Source organism: Aptenodytes patagonicus, chromosome 1 (assembly GCF_965638725.1).
Source record: "Aptenodytes patagonicus chromosome 1, bAptPat1.pri.cur, whole genome shotgun sequence".
NCBI classification, from domain to species: domain Eukaryota; kingdom Metazoa; phylum Chordata; class Aves; order Sphenisciformes; family Spheniscidae; genus Aptenodytes; species Aptenodytes patagonicus.
In genome coordinates this window covers 211,525,246-211,546,599 of record NC_134949.1, presented here as the reverse complement: position 1 = coordinate 211,546,599, position 21,354 = coordinate 211,525,246, and positions in this window count along the sequence as shown.

Genomic DNA, 21,354 nt, shown 5'->3' with positions numbered 1-21,354 from the left:
TTCAGCAACCCCACAACAGAGGGGTCCTCCGAGAGACCAGGCAAGGTGGACAGTTGTTTAATTTCCTCCATCTCCAAGGCAGCTATACCAAAAGCCCACCGGTACCCTTTTGGGTCCTTGAAATACCCTCTCCTGAGGTAGTCTATGCCAAGGATGCACGGAGCATCTGGGCCAGTCACAATGGGGTGCTTCTGCCACCCATTCCCAGTTAGACTCACTTCGGCTTCCAATACAGTTAGCTGTTGGGATCCCCCCGTCACCCCAGAAATACAGATGGGTTCTGCCCCTATATAGCTTGATGGCATTAGGGTACACTGTGCACCGGTGTCTACCAGAGCCTTATACTTCTGTGGGTCTGATGTGCCAGGCCACCGAATCCACACAGTCCAGTAAACCCGGTTGTCCCTTTCCTCCCCCTGGCTGGAGGCAGGGCCCCTCTAATCCTCATCACAGTACTCGTTTCTCATTTCTTGTACGTACGAGTCAGAAGTTTCTTCATTAAGATCAAGAGTAAGATCAGCCCTTCTACTCTCTCTGGGGAACTGCCCGCTGGAAACTGGAGCAGCAATTTTCCTGGAAGAACCTCTTTCTGTGATTGTTTTCCCTTGCAATTCGCGTACCCATGCCCCTAGGGCTGCAGTAGGTTTCCCATCCCACTTCCTCATGTCCTCTCCGTGGTCACGCAGATAAAACCATAGGGTGCCCCGTGGTGTGTACCCTTTATATTCTCTCTCTTGAGCAAAAGAACGCTTACTTCTAATAGCCGAGATACCGGTCCGTACAGGTGAGGAGTAGGACCTATCCTCTCTGAGTTGCTGGATCTCCCGGGACAGTTTTTCGGACAGTTTCTCCACAGCCGAGACGATGGAGGAAGAAAGACTTTCCTCGTATTGCCGGAGTTGACTAGCCAATTCATCCACTGTTTGTTCCTCTCCATCTTTCCAGGTTATCACTGCCAATGAATTGGCGTATGACGATGGTGAGCTCCTTATAAACTTCCGCCACATGGGTCGTGTGCACTTGACTTTGTCTGGATCTTTGGATAGTTGTTCATTGTTCAGGTCATCATAAATCACCTCCAGCACAGCTAATTCTCTCAGAAACTGGATACCCTTCTCCATGGTGGCCCATTTGCTTGGGCGACATATGACATCTTCCTTAAAGGGATACCTTTCCTTCACGCTTGACAAGAGTCGCCTCCAAAGGCTGAGGATACGTGTCCCTTTTCCAATTGCTTTATCAATGCCCCCTTCCCTAGAAAGGGATCCCAGCTGCTTGGCTTCCCTACCCTCTAATTCCAGGCTACTGGCCCCATTATCCCAGCATCGGAGCAGCCAGGTGACAATATGCTCGCCTGGACAACGGCTGAAATCTTTCCGTATATCTCGCAGCTCACTCAGGGATAGAGATCGGGTGGTCACTGCCTCGTTTATGAGTTCTTCCTCTTCCTCCTCCCCGGTCAGCGGCCGGCTCTCCTCCTCCCGTTCTCATGATGGCCCTTCTCCAGGGTAGTCGTACAGTTCTTCCTCCGGTTCCCTTTTAGAAGAAGCTTCTTCCTCCCTTACTAAACGAGCCGACTTCCGCTTCCAAAATTTCTTCTTGTGTACAGGGGCGACTGATACCGGCACAGGCTGGTTCTTTGGTTCAGCCACAGGGCCTGTTGCCGGGGTTGGAGTGGTTGCAGTGCAAGTGCATGTCACCGGAGTCTGAGTGGCTGCAGGGTCTGTTGCTGGGGTTGGAGTGACCGCAGTGCATGTCGCCGGGGTTGGAGTGGCCGCAGGGCCTGTTGCCGGCGTCTGAGTAGCTGCAGTGCATGTTGCTGGGGTCGGAGTGGCCGCAGGGCCTGTCGCCGGGGTCTGAGTGGCTGCACGGCCTGTCGCTGGGGTCGGAGTGGCCGCAGGGCGCGTTGCCGGGGTCTGAGTGGCCGCAGTGCGTGTCGTTTTACTGTCAGAGCCAGAGACCTTCTCTTCCCTTTGAGGGCACTGAATGGTGTTGAACAGGGCTCGGTAGGCATGGGCCAGGCCCCAGCACGTTGCAATGAGCTGCATCTCTCTGGAGTTGCCAGGGTGACAGCATACTTTTTCCAAATATTCTACTAACTTTTCAGGATTCTGCACTTGCTCAGGGGTGAAGTTCCAAAACACTGGGGGTGCCCATTGGCCTAGGTACTTGCCCATCTTGTCCCACACACCCTGCCACTCATAATTATTCAGCCTTGGGGCAGATCTCTGGATGATATTCTTAAATTGCTTACCAACTTTAGACAAAACCGAAACAATATTCCCAAGAAGTATTAATAGAAGTATCTTAACTGCCCAAGGCTGTTCAAAATACTGAAAAATTACTGTAATGAAGGAGGAAACATCATAGAAGAAGGTAGTGACACTGCCATTCTGTATTTCCTCCGAAAAAAAACTCTCAGAAAAGTTACTGCAATTGCTAGTTGTCTCCACGAAATGGTCTCTGTGGTACAGTAACGGCTTCATTGCGAAGTTTACATACCACACTAACGTCAAGGTCAATGTTCTAAAAACAAACCTCACAAGCGAGACATTACTATTCACTGCAGACCACAGCAAACTGCAAAACCCAACACCAATCTTTAACATGTACAGCAGGAAAAAGAGCGCGATGCAGATTATACAAATCAATATCGAGAACAGAGAAACCAACATTGTGACCCACAACTACTAACAGATATAAGTTCTTTAATACACTCCGGTTAACCTGTTATTATCTCAAACCCTTCATGCCCCACGTTGGGCGCCAAAAAGGACTGTCGTGGTTTAATTTCAGTCGGCAACTAAGTACCACGCAGCCGCTCGCTCACTCCCCCCCACCTGGTGGGATGGGGGAGAGAATTGGAAGAGCACAAATTAGAAAAACTCGTGGTTTGAGATAAAAACAGTTTAATAATTGAAATAAAATGATAATAATAATATGATAATAATAATAATAATGTGATAATAATCACAAAACAAGTGATGCACAGTACAATTGCTCACCACCCGCCGACCGATGCCCAGCCAGGCCCCGAGCAGCGGCCCCCCCGGCCAGCTTTCCCCAGTTTATGTACTGAGCATGACGTCGCATGGTATGGAATGTCCCTTTGGCCAGTTTGGCTGTGCCCCCTCCCAGCTTCTTGTGCACCTCCAGCCTTCTCAGTCGGTAGAGCATGGGAAGCTGAAAAGTCCTTGACTAGTGTAAGCATTACCTAGCAACAACTAAAACATCGTTGTGTTATCAACGTTGTTCTCATCCTAAATCCAAAACACTGTACCAGCTACTAGGAATGAAATTAACTCTATCCCTGCCGAAACCAGGACAGCATCACTGGGGTACTGACACATTATCAAAGAAGCCCCACAGGTCTAAGTTTTTGCTGAGAAAAAGTCAGTAGTGGCACAGGGACCTGGGAGCAAAGAGAAAACAACGGTACCATTTTCATTGTGTAAAAAATGGATACTCTGTTTGGGAAAAGAACAGGCAAGCAAGGCCTCGTGCATATGAAGATTGTTGAGCATCAATGGAAATGGAGAAACTGAGAAATGAGTTAGCAGTAGCTGGAATTGGCCAGGCAAGGAATCAGTCTGAGGATGGGCAGCCCGAGAAGTGAAACCCAGTACAGGCTTGTCAAGGGAGGAGATTGGAATGAGGATGTGGAAGAAATAAAAATAGGATGGTCAAACTTCATAGGAAAGGCTCCATTTCTCACTAAATGTGAGAAATGGAGCACAGATCTGCTGAATATACCAATCCTCCACCATCAACAGAAGTGTGTGAAACCTACTAAGAAGCATGTTTCTCATCCCTCTTTTACACTTTTTGATAGAGGTTGTGTTTAAATTAAGCTATACATGCATACCCTGCAGCATGCTGAGGACCTGTTTTTCTATTTCTCGGGTTGGTTAGAGCATGCTGCATCTACTGAGTGCCTAATTTTCCTTCCTGTGGAGGCCAACATGCAAGGACATGAAGATGGGAAACCAGTGCATATCTGATGGCTGGCAAAAGTTTGGAGTAGGAATGCAGCCAGTGTGTTCAGTTGGGTGTGGGAGCTTGAAAGCAGTCTCACAGTTCATATTGGGCTGCAGAAACTACACCTCAGAGTACTGCTGGCAGCCACTTCAGTAGCTCAGGCATCTGAAGTCTGCAGGGGAAAGTTTTAAGTGTCATCCTTGCTCTGTCTGAGGGTTTCTGCAATGTACTGTGATGGAATTGAGGGAAGTAACAGCAAAATGGCTCATTTCTTTTATAAAAGGTTACACTCTGAACTTAAACAAACCAGCTTACAGACCTTTCTGCATTTGCAAATTCTTATTCTCAAGCCACACCTGCCTGCAATACAGCCAGGAGGGGAGGGCAGCCTACAGCAATGTTAATGGTGATGCCTACTTTATTAAATGTTGAAATGCCTTATGGTATTTCTGAAAAGGTTGATAAGATTTTTATTTCATTACTGTGGCTGCCCCAGGCATGTGCAGGTATTGTAAAGTAACACTCCCTACTGCAGCATTTCCTGATTTATAGGATCTACCTCATCCCCTCCCACCTGAGATGCTCAAAGGTTTCATGAAAACAACAGAGGACAGGAAACTTACAGAGGAGATGTTACAGGGTATGCCACGGGAGGTCAGTGAGTGCTAACAATGTTTGGGAAGAGGCTCATGATTACTCACAGGTATTTGGGTTGGAAGACATGAAGCAAAATAATTTCTTTCTTTCTTTGCCAGTGGCCAGACCCAGATACTTCACAGGAACCCACAAGCCCATAATAAAGAATAATAGGATAGTCATTGCACAGAGGAATGTGTTTTCTAACCTGAGATAGTTTGTATTTTATATTTGAACCATGGAAGTTTATGTCCCCTCATAAATTTTACACTATCCTAGTGCAACTCAGTGATTTTTTTTTTTTTAATTCATTCTACCTGCTATTAAAAAAAAAAAAAAATCTTACTGAACTCCTGATTTTGGAAATTTTTTGTGGCTGTTCGTCAGGTTAATTTGATGCCACAGAAACATTATTGTGTTCTAAAACTTCTGCATTTGTCACTTTTCTGTATGAGTCTTTATGTGACTCTTGCTCATAATGCTAGAAAAAAGTGTCAAGGAGGGAGACTTTTTCTGTGCAGTCGCTTTTTAATCTTGGTTCTTGCACTCCCTAGTTTACAATGCATGGATGCAAAAGGGTAAATTCTTCACAAAGACAAAACTGTCACCAAAATGCTTCTTGTTTTGAAATATGGAAAGTAGCCACAGGCTACCTTTGTTTTATCAGTGTTTCCTCCTTTTTTCAAGTTGAATTTCAAAAAAAGACCTGAAACTGTAAAATAATTTCTTTGGTTTGTTTCCTAGCTTCCTGTGTCTGAATAAGCATGTCAATCAGCCTCACATCCTCTTTCATATGCCTGGGAAAAGAACAAATAAAAGAATTTTTTCTCCTCTTTCATCCACTTCGCCTGTTTTCTTGAGTCCTAGTCCACAGGGTCTGATTGGAAATAAATTAAGAGTTCTCTCATCTGCTTTTTAAAGAACTGAATCTGTTTAAACTAAATGTTCTCCAGGCCTCATGCACAAAATATTTCACATTAACAGAAAACTAACAAAGATCAGTGCCTGGCATCATAATGGTTCGGCTTATTAAGTGACGCTGACATTAACTCCAGTGGAGTTAATTTTAATTTCTCATGTGCAGAGAAGTAAGCTGAAAAAAAGCAAAATGGCAGGTAAACCAGGTAGGTAGGTAATTATGGTCTGGCTTACTTGGTGGGAGATTTCTGTATGCATTTTTCAGGTTAAAATGGAGTGTTCTGATCAATGCTATTCTTTCATTCAGTAGCACATTTTGCCATGAATTATATGTTTGCACAAAGTACCTATGAGTCATGAGTAGCGCACTTAGTAGTCAGGCACCTCTTTGTCCTATAAACTGGATAATATGTAAATGAACCAGACACTGCAAAATTTCATCATCAATTTGTTTGTCTGTAGTTTATGAAGCCTCTACTATTCGTGTGCATTTGCTCTGTGCTGCTGTTCTGCACGTTTACTTGTATGCAGAGTTTGTTATACCAAGGTCCCTTCCAAGGTCCTTCTGGAGCACTATCAAGGTTTCGGTTCAGAACTGCTTACACAGGCAAAACTTGACTTCAACAAGAGATTTCCTTGAGTAAGGTGCACTCAGAGTATTTGATTTGCCTCTACAAGAAGTTAGAGGGGGAATGGCAGAATTTTATTTCTTTCAAGAGAAGCAACTCTAAAACAATGTGATTAACAAGTGCTTACAGAATACATTTAACACTGTAATACAATATTTTTACACCAAGAGATATCTGTCTGTGAACAAATATTAGCTGACAACTTGTTTCTTTCCGAGATCTGTGTGCTGACTTTGTACTTCTAATCTGTTAATTTTGTTTCTACTGTGAGTCACAGAAATATAGTTCATGTAGAAGATCTAATTGGTACTTGATGTTGAGAATACAGGCCTTTTGTCTTTTCTTCAATCTTGTTGAGTTTTGACTATAATTTCAGGTTAGTATGTGCCTTGTTTGCTTCTGCTGAAACTGTCTATAAAACTCACTTTATGTTAAACTATATAGATGTCAGAAACTGAAAGAGACAGCCTAGAATCTGAAAGAAGAAACTTTGAAGCCAATGCGAGATAAGAGCAGGTTACACAAAAAGGATCTTTTCATTTTGATGCCTATAACCTGAGGAACTGCAAGGAAGTTGCAAACCCACATTTCCAAGTCCACACTTGCATGTTCAGTACATTCAGTACTGGCAATGGACTGGAAATAGCAGGTGCTCCAGAGACGTGTCTAAAAAATCTTTAGCAGAGGAATACAAGACAAATAGCATAAAGGATGAGGTCTTGTTCTAGCCTCTGAAGTGTGGAAATCCATGTGTCCCACTAAATGTTCTGATAGCTCAATGGTCTTCATAACTGGCTGATTCTTGGCTTTAGAAACTCCTTATAGCAAAAAATTCCATAAATACATATTTTATGGGAAAACCTTTTTCACCAGCTTTGAATTTCTCACTCTATAAATACAAGCTGCCTTGTGCCACAAGACAGGGTGAAGAAACAGCTGAAGCTCCTTTGGTATTCCATGTAAATCCACTGCCTTTATACATAGTTCCCTGCTGTTGGTGCAGAAATGAACAGTTTTGGTAAATAGATACAGGAAATGCTAACTTCAAAGTGAAAGACTCTCCTAAAGTGACTTTCTTTGTTAATAAAATATATCTAAAGTGAACTTTGTTTTGATGTGGTTTGTTTACATTTTTTCTTCTATACTTATCTATCCTGCTGGTAAACCTGACTCAAACTATCAAACTGAATTTCCTTTTGGCTCAGTGGGCACAGGTGACATCTGAAGACTGCAGGTCATCCAGCCACAGGAGGTGTGTGCCCTGAAGCTTTTGTGTCACAGAGGGACAATAGCACTTTCCTTTCCTTCCCAGGAAAAAAGCATAGAATTGCTTTCCCTTGTCCAAAGAACAAACAAATGTTCTTTTGCTCCTTTTATTCTTATTTGTACATGCATTAAAAATCAGTTGAAGTTGCTCGACTGGCAGCAACTTCAAGACAAGAGCATCTTGCTGGCTATAAAACAGCATGGGGAGCACTGGTGGAAATCCCTCCACCCTGCTGTGAGCCTTTTTGAGAAGCTGGTTCTCTATGTTAAGACTGGCAGTTAGTTTTCCAATAAAGGTTAGTTTTAGTGGTAGCTTCTGTAAAGTGAAGCCACGGGACTCCTTTCAATGAGCCATTGAGCAGCTTTTATGCATCTTTTCAGCTCTGTCACTGTCAATAGGAACCAACACCAGTAATGGCCAAACTTGCTGTCATTCAGACATTACCAGCTGTGTCCCAGGCACTCTTAATGGTTACTTAGGTGTCATTCAGTTCCAAAGGAACCTATGGCTCATCTATCATTTTAAAATTGTTCAGCTGTTATAATTGCACAGTTGACTCAGCAGGGACTGTAGCAAAGAGTACAAAGACAGTCAATGGGGACCAGTAAGGACTAAAAGAAATTGACTGCTGGCCACTCAGCGAAAGAGTTTCTCCCTGTGGGGTTGGACACTGGATTCTGACTGCCCCCTACTCTAGAATATTCCAAAATAGACTAATGCACTGGGATTGGGGTGGATCTTAGTTCCTGAAATCCAGAACTGGGTTCCAAGAAAATTTTGCCCATGATCCACCTAGACTTGCTAAATTTCTTCCTTTGAATCTGCTTCCTAAACTTTCTAATCACTACACATTTACATACAGGCAGCCATCATAAGTCCTACCTCCTGGCAGCTATGTTTAGAAAACTGTGGGAGCTTTTAAACCATTCAAATACAAAGTGCAAGTGCTTAATGTAGGAATGAGTTTTGGGTACTGGACCCTATATGAAAAGATACCTGTCTTGTAGCCCTAAATAAATAGGGAAATTCAGATACATTCCTATGTGAAGCAATTCCTATTGCTTTGTATGTGCTTTCTGCTGACTACCTGGGTTTTGCAGATTGTTTTCCTGAGACATTTTCTCCGTAATAACAGCAACCTTTGGATTTTCCATTGATGCCAGTCATCTAAAACATTTGTGCTATGATATCCAACTTTGAGGCAAGTAAATCCATGCTGAGGCTTGCTCTGAAGTCTATTTCTCCTCCCAAATGAAATGAGCCGGTACAGCAACAAGAAATGGGTTGGAGACCCTCCTCATCAGTGGAAGAGAAATAGTGGTGGGTAGAATTATGGTAGAAACTGTATTATCTCTAAGTCCCTGAACAATTAAAAATATCAGTTAGGCTAATTAAGTGCTTACTCCTGAGACAGTCTATCACTTTTTCTTCTATTCATGTGATGACTTTACTTCAGGCTGATGGCTGAGGTCAGAAAGCCTGAAGAGATGATACTGAATGTCTGTCTGACTCACTCTTCAGTGGGTCTTTCAGGATGGCTGAACAAAGGCTTGTCACATGGAAAATGAACCTTTTCAACAGCTCTTGTTATTAGAAAATGTGAGGATAAAACTAAACCTGAGACTGAAAAAAATGCCTCTTAACTAACTGGAGCTGCATCAACTTAAATTTTCTCCATATTGCGTGTTGGAAAGGGCCTAAAGAGTTAATGTACCTTTTTCAAAGTGGCTGTTGCAGGCAATATTTTAACGCTTCTTTTCTTACTCATTCTGCTAAGATATTCACCTGGAACTCATTCTTCCAGCTAGTTATAGCCCCCTGCCTTGCAGATTGTTCAGTACAATTTTTTCTCTGCGAATTTTGTATTGTCCCTTTTTGCTGAAATGTGAAAGACACCTATCAGCAGAAACAATTATTGTAGCTTTCCCTTCCAACTTCAGAACATAATTATTATTCTTCAGTTTTGTTTGGATGCTATGGAAACTCTTAATTGACTTTTAATTAATAGCCAAGCTAGCTACAACTGAATATTCTTTAACTGGCATATATACCTTTAGGATTTACACACCACCAACAACCTACTTTAAACTGTGCTTGAGCATACTAAGATTATGCAGAGTTATTCACAGAAAGGAAAGCTAAGAAGGGCAAAAGTTGCGGCCATATGCTTCCTGAGAACTTGTAAAACAGAAACAAAGTCTATTAAAAAAATACCAAGGTTATTCCTTTGCCCAGGATAGTTTGTTGTGCTCTGAAAGCTCAAAATTTGAAGGTACAAACACAATTTTGGAACAGAGAACTGCCGTAAGCAAGCCATGAATTTGCAAAAGTGGAGCTGGCAAAGCAGGGAAGGTGAGCAGACTGGGCTTAGCTTTAGATGTGTGTTTTTTGACTACCTTCCTCACCTTCAGTTTCTTATTTTAAAATGTATTTGTAGCCATAGAATTTTTGCATGAAAATACTTTACTTCAAAGCTTTGCATAATTTGCGTTCCTTTCCCTCTGATCTTTATGTTGGTTGCTTACAAAGAAAACCATAATAAATTATCACTGGACTAATCAGGAAAAGGCAAGAATGCCAATGCTACATTTTGACATTTATAGTATCTCTTATATATTTCATCCCTATGTCCAGTGATCTCAAATAATTTCAAACATTTTCACATAGAACACCCACAAAACTGTACCCACAAAACCATTGTTGAAATACTTAGTGTGTACAGGAGCTGTCAACCTCTGTTCAGGATACTGGATGCAGCCTTCCAGAAAAACTCATCTGCATAAGCCTGTTCCCTCATGCCTTTTTTCTTCAGAAGCCCTCGAACATGGGTAAAGTGTGGGCTTTCATGTTTTGACCATGTGAGGAACACTCAACTTGTTATGTGATGGGTTTGGGTTGAAGTACCCGACCAGCTTGACAAAAAGAGCTTAGTCATCTTGATGTAAAAAGCCTGTTTATGGTTAATGGCAATGAAAAGTTTGTGCACCAATAACACGGAGTTACACAACCCCATGCTATTTGTTCTTAAGCTGCAAAATTCAATGTTTCTGAATAGTGTTTGTCACAGGCAAATGCTCTCCATTTGTACAGTTACTCAGCCAAAGCAATCTGAATTTTCAAGAGAGATTCATGAGAGCTCTACTATTAAAAGAAGCTCAATGGATGGGTAGCCACTCTTTGTGTTTGTGAACCTCTCCCTCTAAGTTGCACAATGGCCATACAGCGGCTCAGCAGCACGATATAGGACCAGGAACTCTACTCCACACACTCCATGTATCCTCTTTTCCTCATCCATACAGCTTCTCTATCACCTTTAATTCCTCTGCATCTTCATCAGGGATGATTCCCTTCTGTAGCTTTTCTAAAAAATGAGACTGTATTTTTATATATATATATAAAAATAAATACATTAATGTAGTCCAGTATCTCAAATGTGTTTTGGTTCATAAAACTCTTAGGAACTTAAAAGAGTCTGGGCAATACATGTAAAGTCCAATGTAGTATATGTAAAACAGACCTGAGGGGTTGATCATGCCTTGGAAATTCTTTCTGCTGACTTTAGAAGTGTCTTTTGAACCTTCATGGAAAGAGGAATCAGATGTATTAACTTTTATGAAATGACCAGAGTTTCTTTGATGGTAACACTTCAGAAATATTTGTTATTATCAAAGAGCCTGCATAGCCAGCCTATGTCCTTTATTTTCTACGCTATTTTAATTGTTTTCATTACATAGGTCAGTTTAATCTGCCAGTGAATGATTACTAATATAGCTTGACATGGTCTTTTGGGGTGTGAATTTTGATTTCATGATGTGCCGATTTCACTGGAATTACTCTAAATTTATACTGGTGAAAAAGGAAATCAGAATGAGCCCAAAGTGTTTATGAACCAAAGAGATTTTCTTCAATTTTGATGGGACATGCTTATATATTCATAGGCAGAATTGGCTGTGCAGCAATCATCTGGCATTTTGCAGCTCTCACACTACCTGAATACAGAAAATGACAGAGAAGTTTCTGCAACTCAAATAGGTCTCGTTACTAAGTGATGCATGAATACTCTTGTGTGCACAGTCTGCAGCACCTAGGAGATACGAAAAATGAAGGATGGTATAAAATTAACACAGAGCTTGCTGTTCCTGTATCTCTTAGGATGTAATTTAATGATTAATTCTCCTGAGAATAGACTGTGTCAACTGATCAATGCAAATGAAAACTGTTGACTGGCTAATACCTGCAGTGATGGTTTGAAAGGAGGCTGTGGCTAGAAAGTCTTAAGCATCAGAAGTAAAACTTGTATTCCATTAACACAGACCCCTTCATCCTTTTTTATCCTTCACTCAAAGGAAGTCTAGTGTGCCTGTGGAAACTAGGAAATACACTCAGTGCTGACAGGCATCCTCTGCAACCCAGGTTAAGTCAATAGGGTTTGATGGGACATCAACCTGTGTTGACTGTGCCCCTATATCTTCTGTAAACTGTCTCATCCATTATTTCTCATGTGAGAATATAATTTTCTGTACCCGTCCCAATATAATCTCTCTCTACTGTGTTTCTGAGAGCCTGGAAGTGTCAAATTGGACTTAAAGCAGGAAATCATAAGGTTTTTGGTTTCTAAATCTCTTTCACTGATATGTTGAGAAACACGTAGCAAGTAATTCAGCTTTATTGTCTGAAAATATGTGTATGTTGTTTTCTGTTTGTACTGCACAGTGCTGTTTTAAGAATGTCTTAATCAGTAAACTTTCATATATAATATCATTATTTATATTGACTTGAAATCCTTAAAAATTAAGCAAAGTACTGGACCTTATTTAAAAAACAAAACAAAACAAAACCCAATAAAATGAGGGGAAGTTCAGACTTGACATTAGAAAGCATTTCTTTACAGAGAGGGTGGTCAAACACTGGAACAGGCTTTCTAGAGAAGTGTTCAATGTCCCAAGCCTGTCAGTGTTTAAGAGGCATTTGGACAATGCCCTTAGTAACATGCTTTAACTTTTGGTCAGCCCTGAAGTGGTCAGGCAGTTGGACTAGATCGTTGTAGGTCCCTTCCAACTGAACTATTCTTTTCTATTCTATTCTATTCTATTCTATTCTATTCTATTCTAAAAATGTCATGCAAGGTCAGCTAATGACCCTTTGCCCCCCCCCCCTACTGATTTTAAGTTGATCTGAGAGCTCTTGGTGAATCTTCATTAGGAAATTTTCTTGATTAACATTGCATTATTGGCCACTACTGCTCTTGTCCTTTATTAGCTAGTCTCTATCATCTGGTGCTACTCTGAATCTCCAGCTGCTTATTTCTCATTCCACCATTTTTCATTTTTCTTCTGTGATCTTTATTGTCTTAAATTTCACTGGTACACATTTTGCAATTTTCCTTTTCTTTCACTATGTTTATTTCATGGACTATTACTTGCAAAAATTTTCACATGACTGCATGGATAAAATCTCTCTCAGTTGAAGATTGCAGTAAGACACACTCATTCAGAAAGTCTTGTCAGATGCTATCAACTTACACACATCCCTTTTTTTCTGAAAAAGCTTCCTTGCTTTTAGAACTTTAATAAAAAACTGCATTCCTTATTTTTTATGCTTAGGAGAATGAGGGATAATTTAAAATGAACTGTAAAGAGGGAATAGAATTGAGAGCAGAATATGTAAAAGAACTTTTGACTGACTATATATACTCAAAAGGGCAAAAAGTAGAGTACAATATGGTGTAGTGTAGTGTAGTGTAGTGTAGTGTGGTATGGTATATAACTATCTCATGAAAAATCCACTTGATGTTAGCTTTGTTATAGACACTGAGATTCCTGCTAAACTGGGCAACCTACTGAGAAGCAGAAATAATTGCCTGATGCATATGTTTCCTTCTTTCCACAAGAACATTGTGCAACCATCATAAGCACTGAGATGTCATCTATGATGGACTTCTCAGAGGAAATCGAAAGCTACTACCCTAAGCTCAGTCACCTCATCAGCTGTATCCTGAAAGCTTGTTAGACTTTTATATTTGGATGCACATGTAAGTCAGGACACAACACCCTGACTGTGAAGGTGTGCTCCCCCACCCAACCTGACCTTTATCTCCTGTAACCCTGCTCAAGTGATAACTACCAGGTGTGGTCCTAATGGATGCTGATAGTGATAGCCGAGTCCATTCGAAGTGGATTCAGGAGCCAGATAACAACACAATAACCAAGGGGTATTGTGAGAAATACACCCACCTAACCACAGTTATCGATATGCAAATATGACTATGAGTCAATCATCTTACCCCTATAAACAGTGAGCAGCCCAAGAGCCCTTTGAGCTCTCCTGTGCGGCAGTGGGCTGCACGGCAGGATCTCCCCTTGAGTAGGGACGCCTCTCAAGGTTACTCCTCGAGGTTGAGAGATTCCTTGCCGCGACAGATACTCAGTAAGTGACTAATAGCATGCTAAACTTTGAAATCTTATCTAAGTGATATAAAGGATTGATTGTGCTTATATAATCCTTTAGACATAAACTGTTGACCAAGTCTGGGATGAGGTTTGGATCCAGCTGCACCTAGACTCCTCTCTGAGAAGGAGTCTAGAAAGCAAGGGGGTCCTTTCTGAACCTCATGGCTTAACAGGAGGGTCTCCCTGACAGTTTTGTCTGACCCTGTCCTCTATGCAGTAAATAATCAAGTGTACCTTGCCATTGAATTTTGTTAAATCACTGTTGCATTTACCATCGAACTTTGCTAACTCACTATTTTCTATCAATAAAGTGTATTGTTGCTTCTCTCTCTTACGAATGAAGTGCAGCCTCACTCCATCCATGACACCTGACCTCATGGGATGGACAGTACCAACAGCAGCACTATATTGTCCTTTGTGAACTTGGTTGTGTTTTCCAACAGCTGAACACCAGAAAGGGAACTTAAATGCATCTAAGGTTTTTTCAAAGCTACCTTAGCAATATAAGCTATGTTGGAATAACCTCTGGCATGTGTGATTATTACTGTTGGATGGGTCACTGCAGGACTTAACATAAAGTTGTATCCAAAAGTCAACCCAAATATTGCCTAACAGCTGTGAAGCAAATGTTGAGGTTAGTTTTGGAAAAAATTACATGGCAGGAAATCATAAAGAGCTGGTCTGAAGCTGACAGCTGCTGCATCTGCTTCTGAAACTCTTTCCATGAATGATTATATTAGGAAGAACAACAAACTTTATATGATGTTCTCCTCTTGCCCTGATCAAATTCCTAGTTTAAGTGATACAACAGTTGTTTTGGTTAACAGTTGCTTAAATAAGAAGCATAGATTGTGTTAGGTATCGTAGACTCAATCGGTGGCAAGATGGCTCTTACAGAAGTTTGTTGTTGAGCCCAAATCAGGTTACTTGGTATGAAAAGTCCACAGTTTTGTGTCAAGGCTGATGAATTGCCTGCATAGCCTGACAATAACTATACATGCACAGGTGGAGGCAGTTTCTGGAAAAGCACTGGTTATAGGGAACTATTCAAGACCACAGATCAAAGACTGTGAAGACACAGGTCAATTATTAGATTTTCATACTCAGGATCTCTGTGTTGATGTGATTGTCAAACAGGTGCATGATTTGAAGACCCTGTTGCCATTTTAGACAAGCTAGGACAAATGGAGTTCATTGTCTTCGTTGATAACCTGGAAAGATTGCTAGATATTTGATCCAGGCAGCAACCTCCCAACTGTATGACTGCATTAACTTCTCTATCTGATTGATGTTGATGAATGTTGTGTGTCTGGACTTTATAAGCTGTAAGTTACATCAAAGACTTTAAGGGAAAGGAGAACCTGACAGTAGCTGGCTTGGTCTTCTCTTAGATGTCCTGGGCTGAGTGGTGCTCTTCTGGAATTGTAATGTCACGCTGGATAAAGTGCAGAAAAACAAGCACCATTTTTATGGCTTGAAAACTCCTGGAAGTGTTCCCAAAGCAATATCTAAAGATCTGAGCATTTTTTATGGATTTGAAGATAACATTTGACACAGCGAGCCAACCTGGATTTCAGAGCATCATGGTAAGACTGTCCTAGCCAAGAAAATTTTGTTCTGTCTTGAGATAGACAGCTCTGTGGTGGTATATATGGAACAGACTTTTCCAGTATAATAATAACAACCTAAAAGTAATAAAAATAAAAATTCAGTTCATTATGTGAAGATATAGAAATTATTGTGGATTGTTTTCTAGTACTAAAATCCAATTTGAGAGTGTTCAAAATGCTTTCTATATTTTCTTGTCTTTCATTAAAACTACTTTGAGTTCACATTGGCTATTACACAACATTGACAAGGTTTTTTGAAGCTCCAGCTCAGCAGATAGTTTTGATTATTTCAGCAAGCCACATCAGGCACTCTAAGTAAGGCTTATGTGTTTGGGAACCAATTGTGTAAGCTTCATACACATTTATGGATAGCATATTCCCAGATGTTCACTCCAGCATAAATATTGGCAAGACCTAACCAGTTTATTATATAAGAAAAGTTTCATTTGCATGTACACATTTGCATTATGTTTACTTGTATCATATTGCTAAATATGTTAAGATCCTGCTGTAGTCATAACAAGGTAAAGGCTAGTTTTTAAGATGTCTTCAAGGTCTGTGGAATGTTCTTATATTGCCATTGGCTGTTACTTCATTGACTAAGTTTCCTGTCAGCTTCAAAATAAACAAAACAAGTTCTCGTATTGCACAGAGAGGTTGTGGGCACCGAAAAATAATGTTTATATGAATATAGTAAAAAGGTTCATGCCAAAAATTTCTTTTACGCTTCCTGACTTGGCTGCTCTCACAGTGTTGGATGTGTTATGTTTATGATCTTACAGCACTGAAGAGCATATTAGTTGCTTTCCAAAATGCCTGAGTTCATGGTCTTTCTGATTCCAAGATAAAAAAAGTGGTTCAGCTATTTAGACCTGAGGATTTGAAATAATTCTGCATTGTTGTAAAAAGCACCAGCTGATGGAATCAAATGAATCAAATGATGAATTTGATTTTTCATATAAAACTTTTCTTAGATTCTATTATTGCAAAGATATAAACTCAAGAGCCAAATGTAGTCTCAAATACTCAAAAGACATATTTGTTTCTTCAGAGAGTTCCCTCAGAATATGTAGGTTTAAGTCATGCTTTTTAAACACCAGGGTGTTTGAGACTATTAAGAGAGAATCATACAAAACATTTAGCCTGACTTGCCTTTCCCAGACTACTTAATGCAGGAGCTCTTGTGTTAACCCATTTTTGTCCTCATTGTAAATATTTTGCGATCAAGGGTGATGGTATTGAGGAAGAGGTAGGTTACTTAGTCAAGTGTGTCTGTGATGATCACAAACATTTTCCAGCAAATTTTGCAGCACTACCCAAAATATGTACTGATGATGGTCCTCCTATTCTGCAATGCTCCAGCATATTCTTATCATAGAATCATAGAATAGTTTGGGTTGGAAGGGACCTCTGAAGGTCACCTAGTCCAACTGCCCTGCCGTGGGCAGGGACATCTTCAACTAAATCAGGTTGCTCAGAGCCCTGTCCAACCCGACCTTGAATGTTTCTTGCGTGTATGTATAACATTGCTATATAGAGAGTCTTCTGCCTTCTTTTATCTGAATATTCATTGTGATCTATTAAAAGGCAGAAGATCAAAGTTGCTCCTTCTTAGACAACTGAGCTCCCTCTTGCAAAGCTTCAATTCATTGTAGGAGAGCTGCCTGGGCTTTTCTACATCATTCGTCAGAAACACAGCAGGGATTCATCTTACTTAGCTGCAGACATCCCTACTATTAACAGCTATAGCTGAGTTGGTCTCTCTAGTGTGTTCATAATGACTGGAGGGAAATGGTAATCTGTGGTGTGCATCAGCTGGTCCATTCTAGACATCTACTCAGGATAAAATCCATCACAGACACACTAGAGATGCTATTCTCTTCACTGGTTATGAGAAGAGTCTAAGGCCACTACATACCTGAATTCAAGATATTGGCATTTACTCAGATGACTTATTAGTCCCTCAGTGTATAATTGTCAGCAGAGAATTTGTTCTACAAGTGATACTCAGTATGAACATCCCCAGCAGACAGGCAAGCCTCCTACACAGCATATAACATTGGTCTTTCAGAGTGATAGATGGATTAGGTTTGATTGACAAAGGCGGCTGTGAGAAGGATTTAGGTTGGAAGAGTGGTTAAGGAAAAGATGCAAATGTCATTTTTAACTATATGTATGAGAAAACTGTCAGTTAGCCATACTTTTTGCTTGGCTTTAGATACTCTTCAGTACCCCAAAATAAGGATAACCATATTTTTCAGTGCTGTGAGTTTCAATCATCTAGTCTTAAATATCTAATTAGTAATTAGGTAAAAGCAACCTGACATTTTGAAAGATCCCAAGCACCTAAAGCTCCTTACAATTCAATGGGACTTGTTAGCCAGAGTTTCTAATAGCCAGGCAAAGGAGAGGTTTAAGAACTAATTTTAGGCACTGAAGACAGAGTCTGGGCCACAAGAAACTGTAGCTTTTCTAAACTAATATAGCTATCTGGGATCAGAGATATTAAGTGGCCGTAATCAGAACTGATGCAGAAATCCAGGGCTTTCAGAGATACTTGGGCAGTTTACTGGCCTTTTGACAATGGAAACTATTATTCAGCTATTTCAGCATGTACGTGTCTAAGAGCAGAACTAAGAATCCATAAGAGCTGTAACCATGGAACTACAAAGGAAATAGTGTCTGTAGTATGCTATGGTAACATACTTTCAAAAATAAATCTAATAAGTAATAACATAAGCCTGAAGTTTGACAAAAATAATTTAAGAGCTTTCCTGGACAAATACAAAACTTTAAAAAATGCAAATGGTTTACATCTGTCTTTCACCTGCATTTTGCAGACCCATTGCCTTGCACAGAATCTAGAGCAGAATCTTGCAAAGGTCTAGAACACAGGTTTACTTAATAGATTACAAGTATCTCAATGCATCCCTCATAAGCATTGCTATAATAAATACTGAATCATAAACATGTATTTTATGAGCTTATATGAGAATTTTTGAATCCCATCTGACCAGCATCCTATTCACAATGAGTACATCGTGCTTTAACGTGCCCTCAGGGAGGTGTCTATTTATGGTTCATTAATAAGGGATGTTTTCCAAAGAGCTATCTGTTATATAATTATAAAGAACACTAAAAAATGACTTCCCAATTTCTGTGATGGGGTTGTTCAATGTTTTCCGATGGCATGAGAACAGATGAAAACATCTGCACAGCCCTAGCTTCTTGCCTAATTAGGCAGCTCTTGTATATGTGTTTCTTCTTAAACCATGCAAACATATTTTTAAATTACATTATCTTATTTGTAGTCTGCTGTATGTAGGGGTGAAATGTAAATTACAGTAGTTAACCATCTGTCTATCTGCAGACGTGTAGCATTTCTCCCCCTTTTGTGTGGCTGTGAGTGGCATGCCGGGTGTTGTCTGCGGACCTCAGGGTGTAAATGAGCCTGACATATCATTAAGGGGAATAATATGCAGCAGGAACAGCAGCTGAGAGATGAAACTACTTTCTTTTGACATCTGCATCACATCTGAGAAAAGAAGGAGGCATGACAGTCCTGAGGCTGGGCAGGAACCTGCTCGGTAGCCTCAGTGACTGGGTGTGCATCTTACTGATCTTCACTGGCACGAAGCGCATTTGGCAGCTGAAGGATCTACTGAAGTTTTGCTCTGAATCACTGCTCAAAATACCCAGGGAGGCCCTCCTGTCTCTACTATCTGTGTGACTGAGCAAGGTGCTGGTTTCCTTTGCCAGTCTGTGAAATAGTAATGCCAATATATAATTATCCAGCCTACTGTGAAAGGGTAGTTCTGTTTGTAATGGGCTTTGAGCTTCTGGAATAAAAGCTGCCTTCTGTGATGGATGCACTCGACCCCTTAACCAAACTAGCAGTAGGTTGGTACAGGCTCCAAAGGAGGTAAAGGCCTGAGCCATAGCTGGGCCAAGAAATCCTCTAGTTTCAATCTAGTTCTCTGAAAACCCACAAAGGAGGAGTGTGACTCAGTGAGCATCGATGCATATGAGCTCGGAACACCGATCACGCAATTAACACATGAATAGTGGGTGGATTTTCCAAGACTCATTTATCAAGGAACAAAGTTGTGTGTACAAAGAGTCTCATGCATACTTTTTCCATCGCATGTAATTTGACTGTGAGACAACCACTTTATCCTATAAATATGGCAGCCTAGGTGAGCCTTCGTTGAGCTCTCCCTGCTAGGCAGCATGCCTGCATGGCGGTGATCTCCCCTGGAGCTGGGACACCTCTCAAGGTTGCTCCTCGAGGCAGAGAGGGACCTTTCACCAACAGCAGATCTTTGGTAAGTGACTGATAGCATGCTGAATTAATACTAATGAAACATTACTAATCCATGTAGATATTAAATAATAATTACTATAAACTTTTTATAGATAATTCCATTAGACAAACCATTGTCCAAGTCTGAGACTAGGATTGGACCTAGCCGCACCTAAGCTCCATGAGGAGTTTAGAAAGCAAAGGGGTCCACTCTGAACCTCGTGACTCAATGGGAGGGTCTTCCTTACCCTTTTCATCTCCGGTCTCTGTGTGAATCATTCTAACTTGATTCTAACTCAATTTTCCTTTGTATGTTTCTTCCATGCAATAATTAATAAAGTGAACCTTGCCATCAAACTTATTGAACCTTGGTAAACCACTGTTAAACAGTTAATTTCCGTTGAATTAATTGAACTCTGACAAAATATTATTTTACCTCAATAAAACATATTGCTGCTTCTCTCTTTTGAGTGAGGTGCATTCCACTCATTCGCAACAAATTGGCGTAGTCTGCAGGATCCTAAATCAGAATTCGCGACACCTAGCAAACACAAAATATTATGATGGATCTAAAGTTGAATGGTATATCAAAACATGTAAGGGAAAGCACCCTGCTGGAGACTGCATAGTGCCTCCAAATACACATTTCTATTTGTGTTTTCCAGGAGTTTTTTATTGCTTTAAAATTCCTTGTACAGGTGTGAGAAACAACAAGGTGACCAGATATTGTGTTATTTCTGCTAGTAGGTGATAGAATTACCCATAAAGGAGAAAGTTTCTCTTTTCTTTTTCCTAATTTTCCTCCGATCTCACAATGTAGTTCTTAGTAATGAAAAATCAACATGAATTACAGCATAGTGTTTTCCTTTTCAGCTCTGCAAAACAAATACTTAATATTATATTCTTTTCAGATCATTTGATATCATGTACTACACTGCTCCATAGTAAAAGTTATTAAATAGCATTGCAAGCTATGTTCTGAGTCATTACTGCATGAGTAGGAAAGGAGGCATTTTTTCATGCTTTTTATTAAACCTTCATATATAAACTAATGTATAAGGGCTTAATGGATGATTAATAGATATTTCAATAAATAACATATTATTATAGACGTCATCAGGTCAATAGTTTGCCAATTATCATGGTACTTGTGTACATGATGTACTTATAACCATCAGGTACATGTACAGCTTAGACCTGTAGAGTGCTCTTAACACCTATTAATCATTTTAAATCATTTATAAATGTAATATTTGAAAAATGTGTGGGTTTTAGCATATGAAAAATAGAGATTTCAGGTTCCTTAAAAGGAAAGAACCATTTAGTTCTTGGTTGTATGTTCAGTATGCTCAGCATCTAATTTGATTTGTAGCTTCTCTTGGTTTATGACAACGTGATCTTTCCCTGACAGATTTCCTTTGACAGTGCCAATACTTGCAGTTGCTTGCTCATGTGTGAATACTATTTGATAAGTCTCTATATTCATATGCTGTCATTCTGCAGCAGTAAAATGAACCACCATCTTTTTCAGACATGGGGAGAATCAGATCAGAGCTCTTCTTTT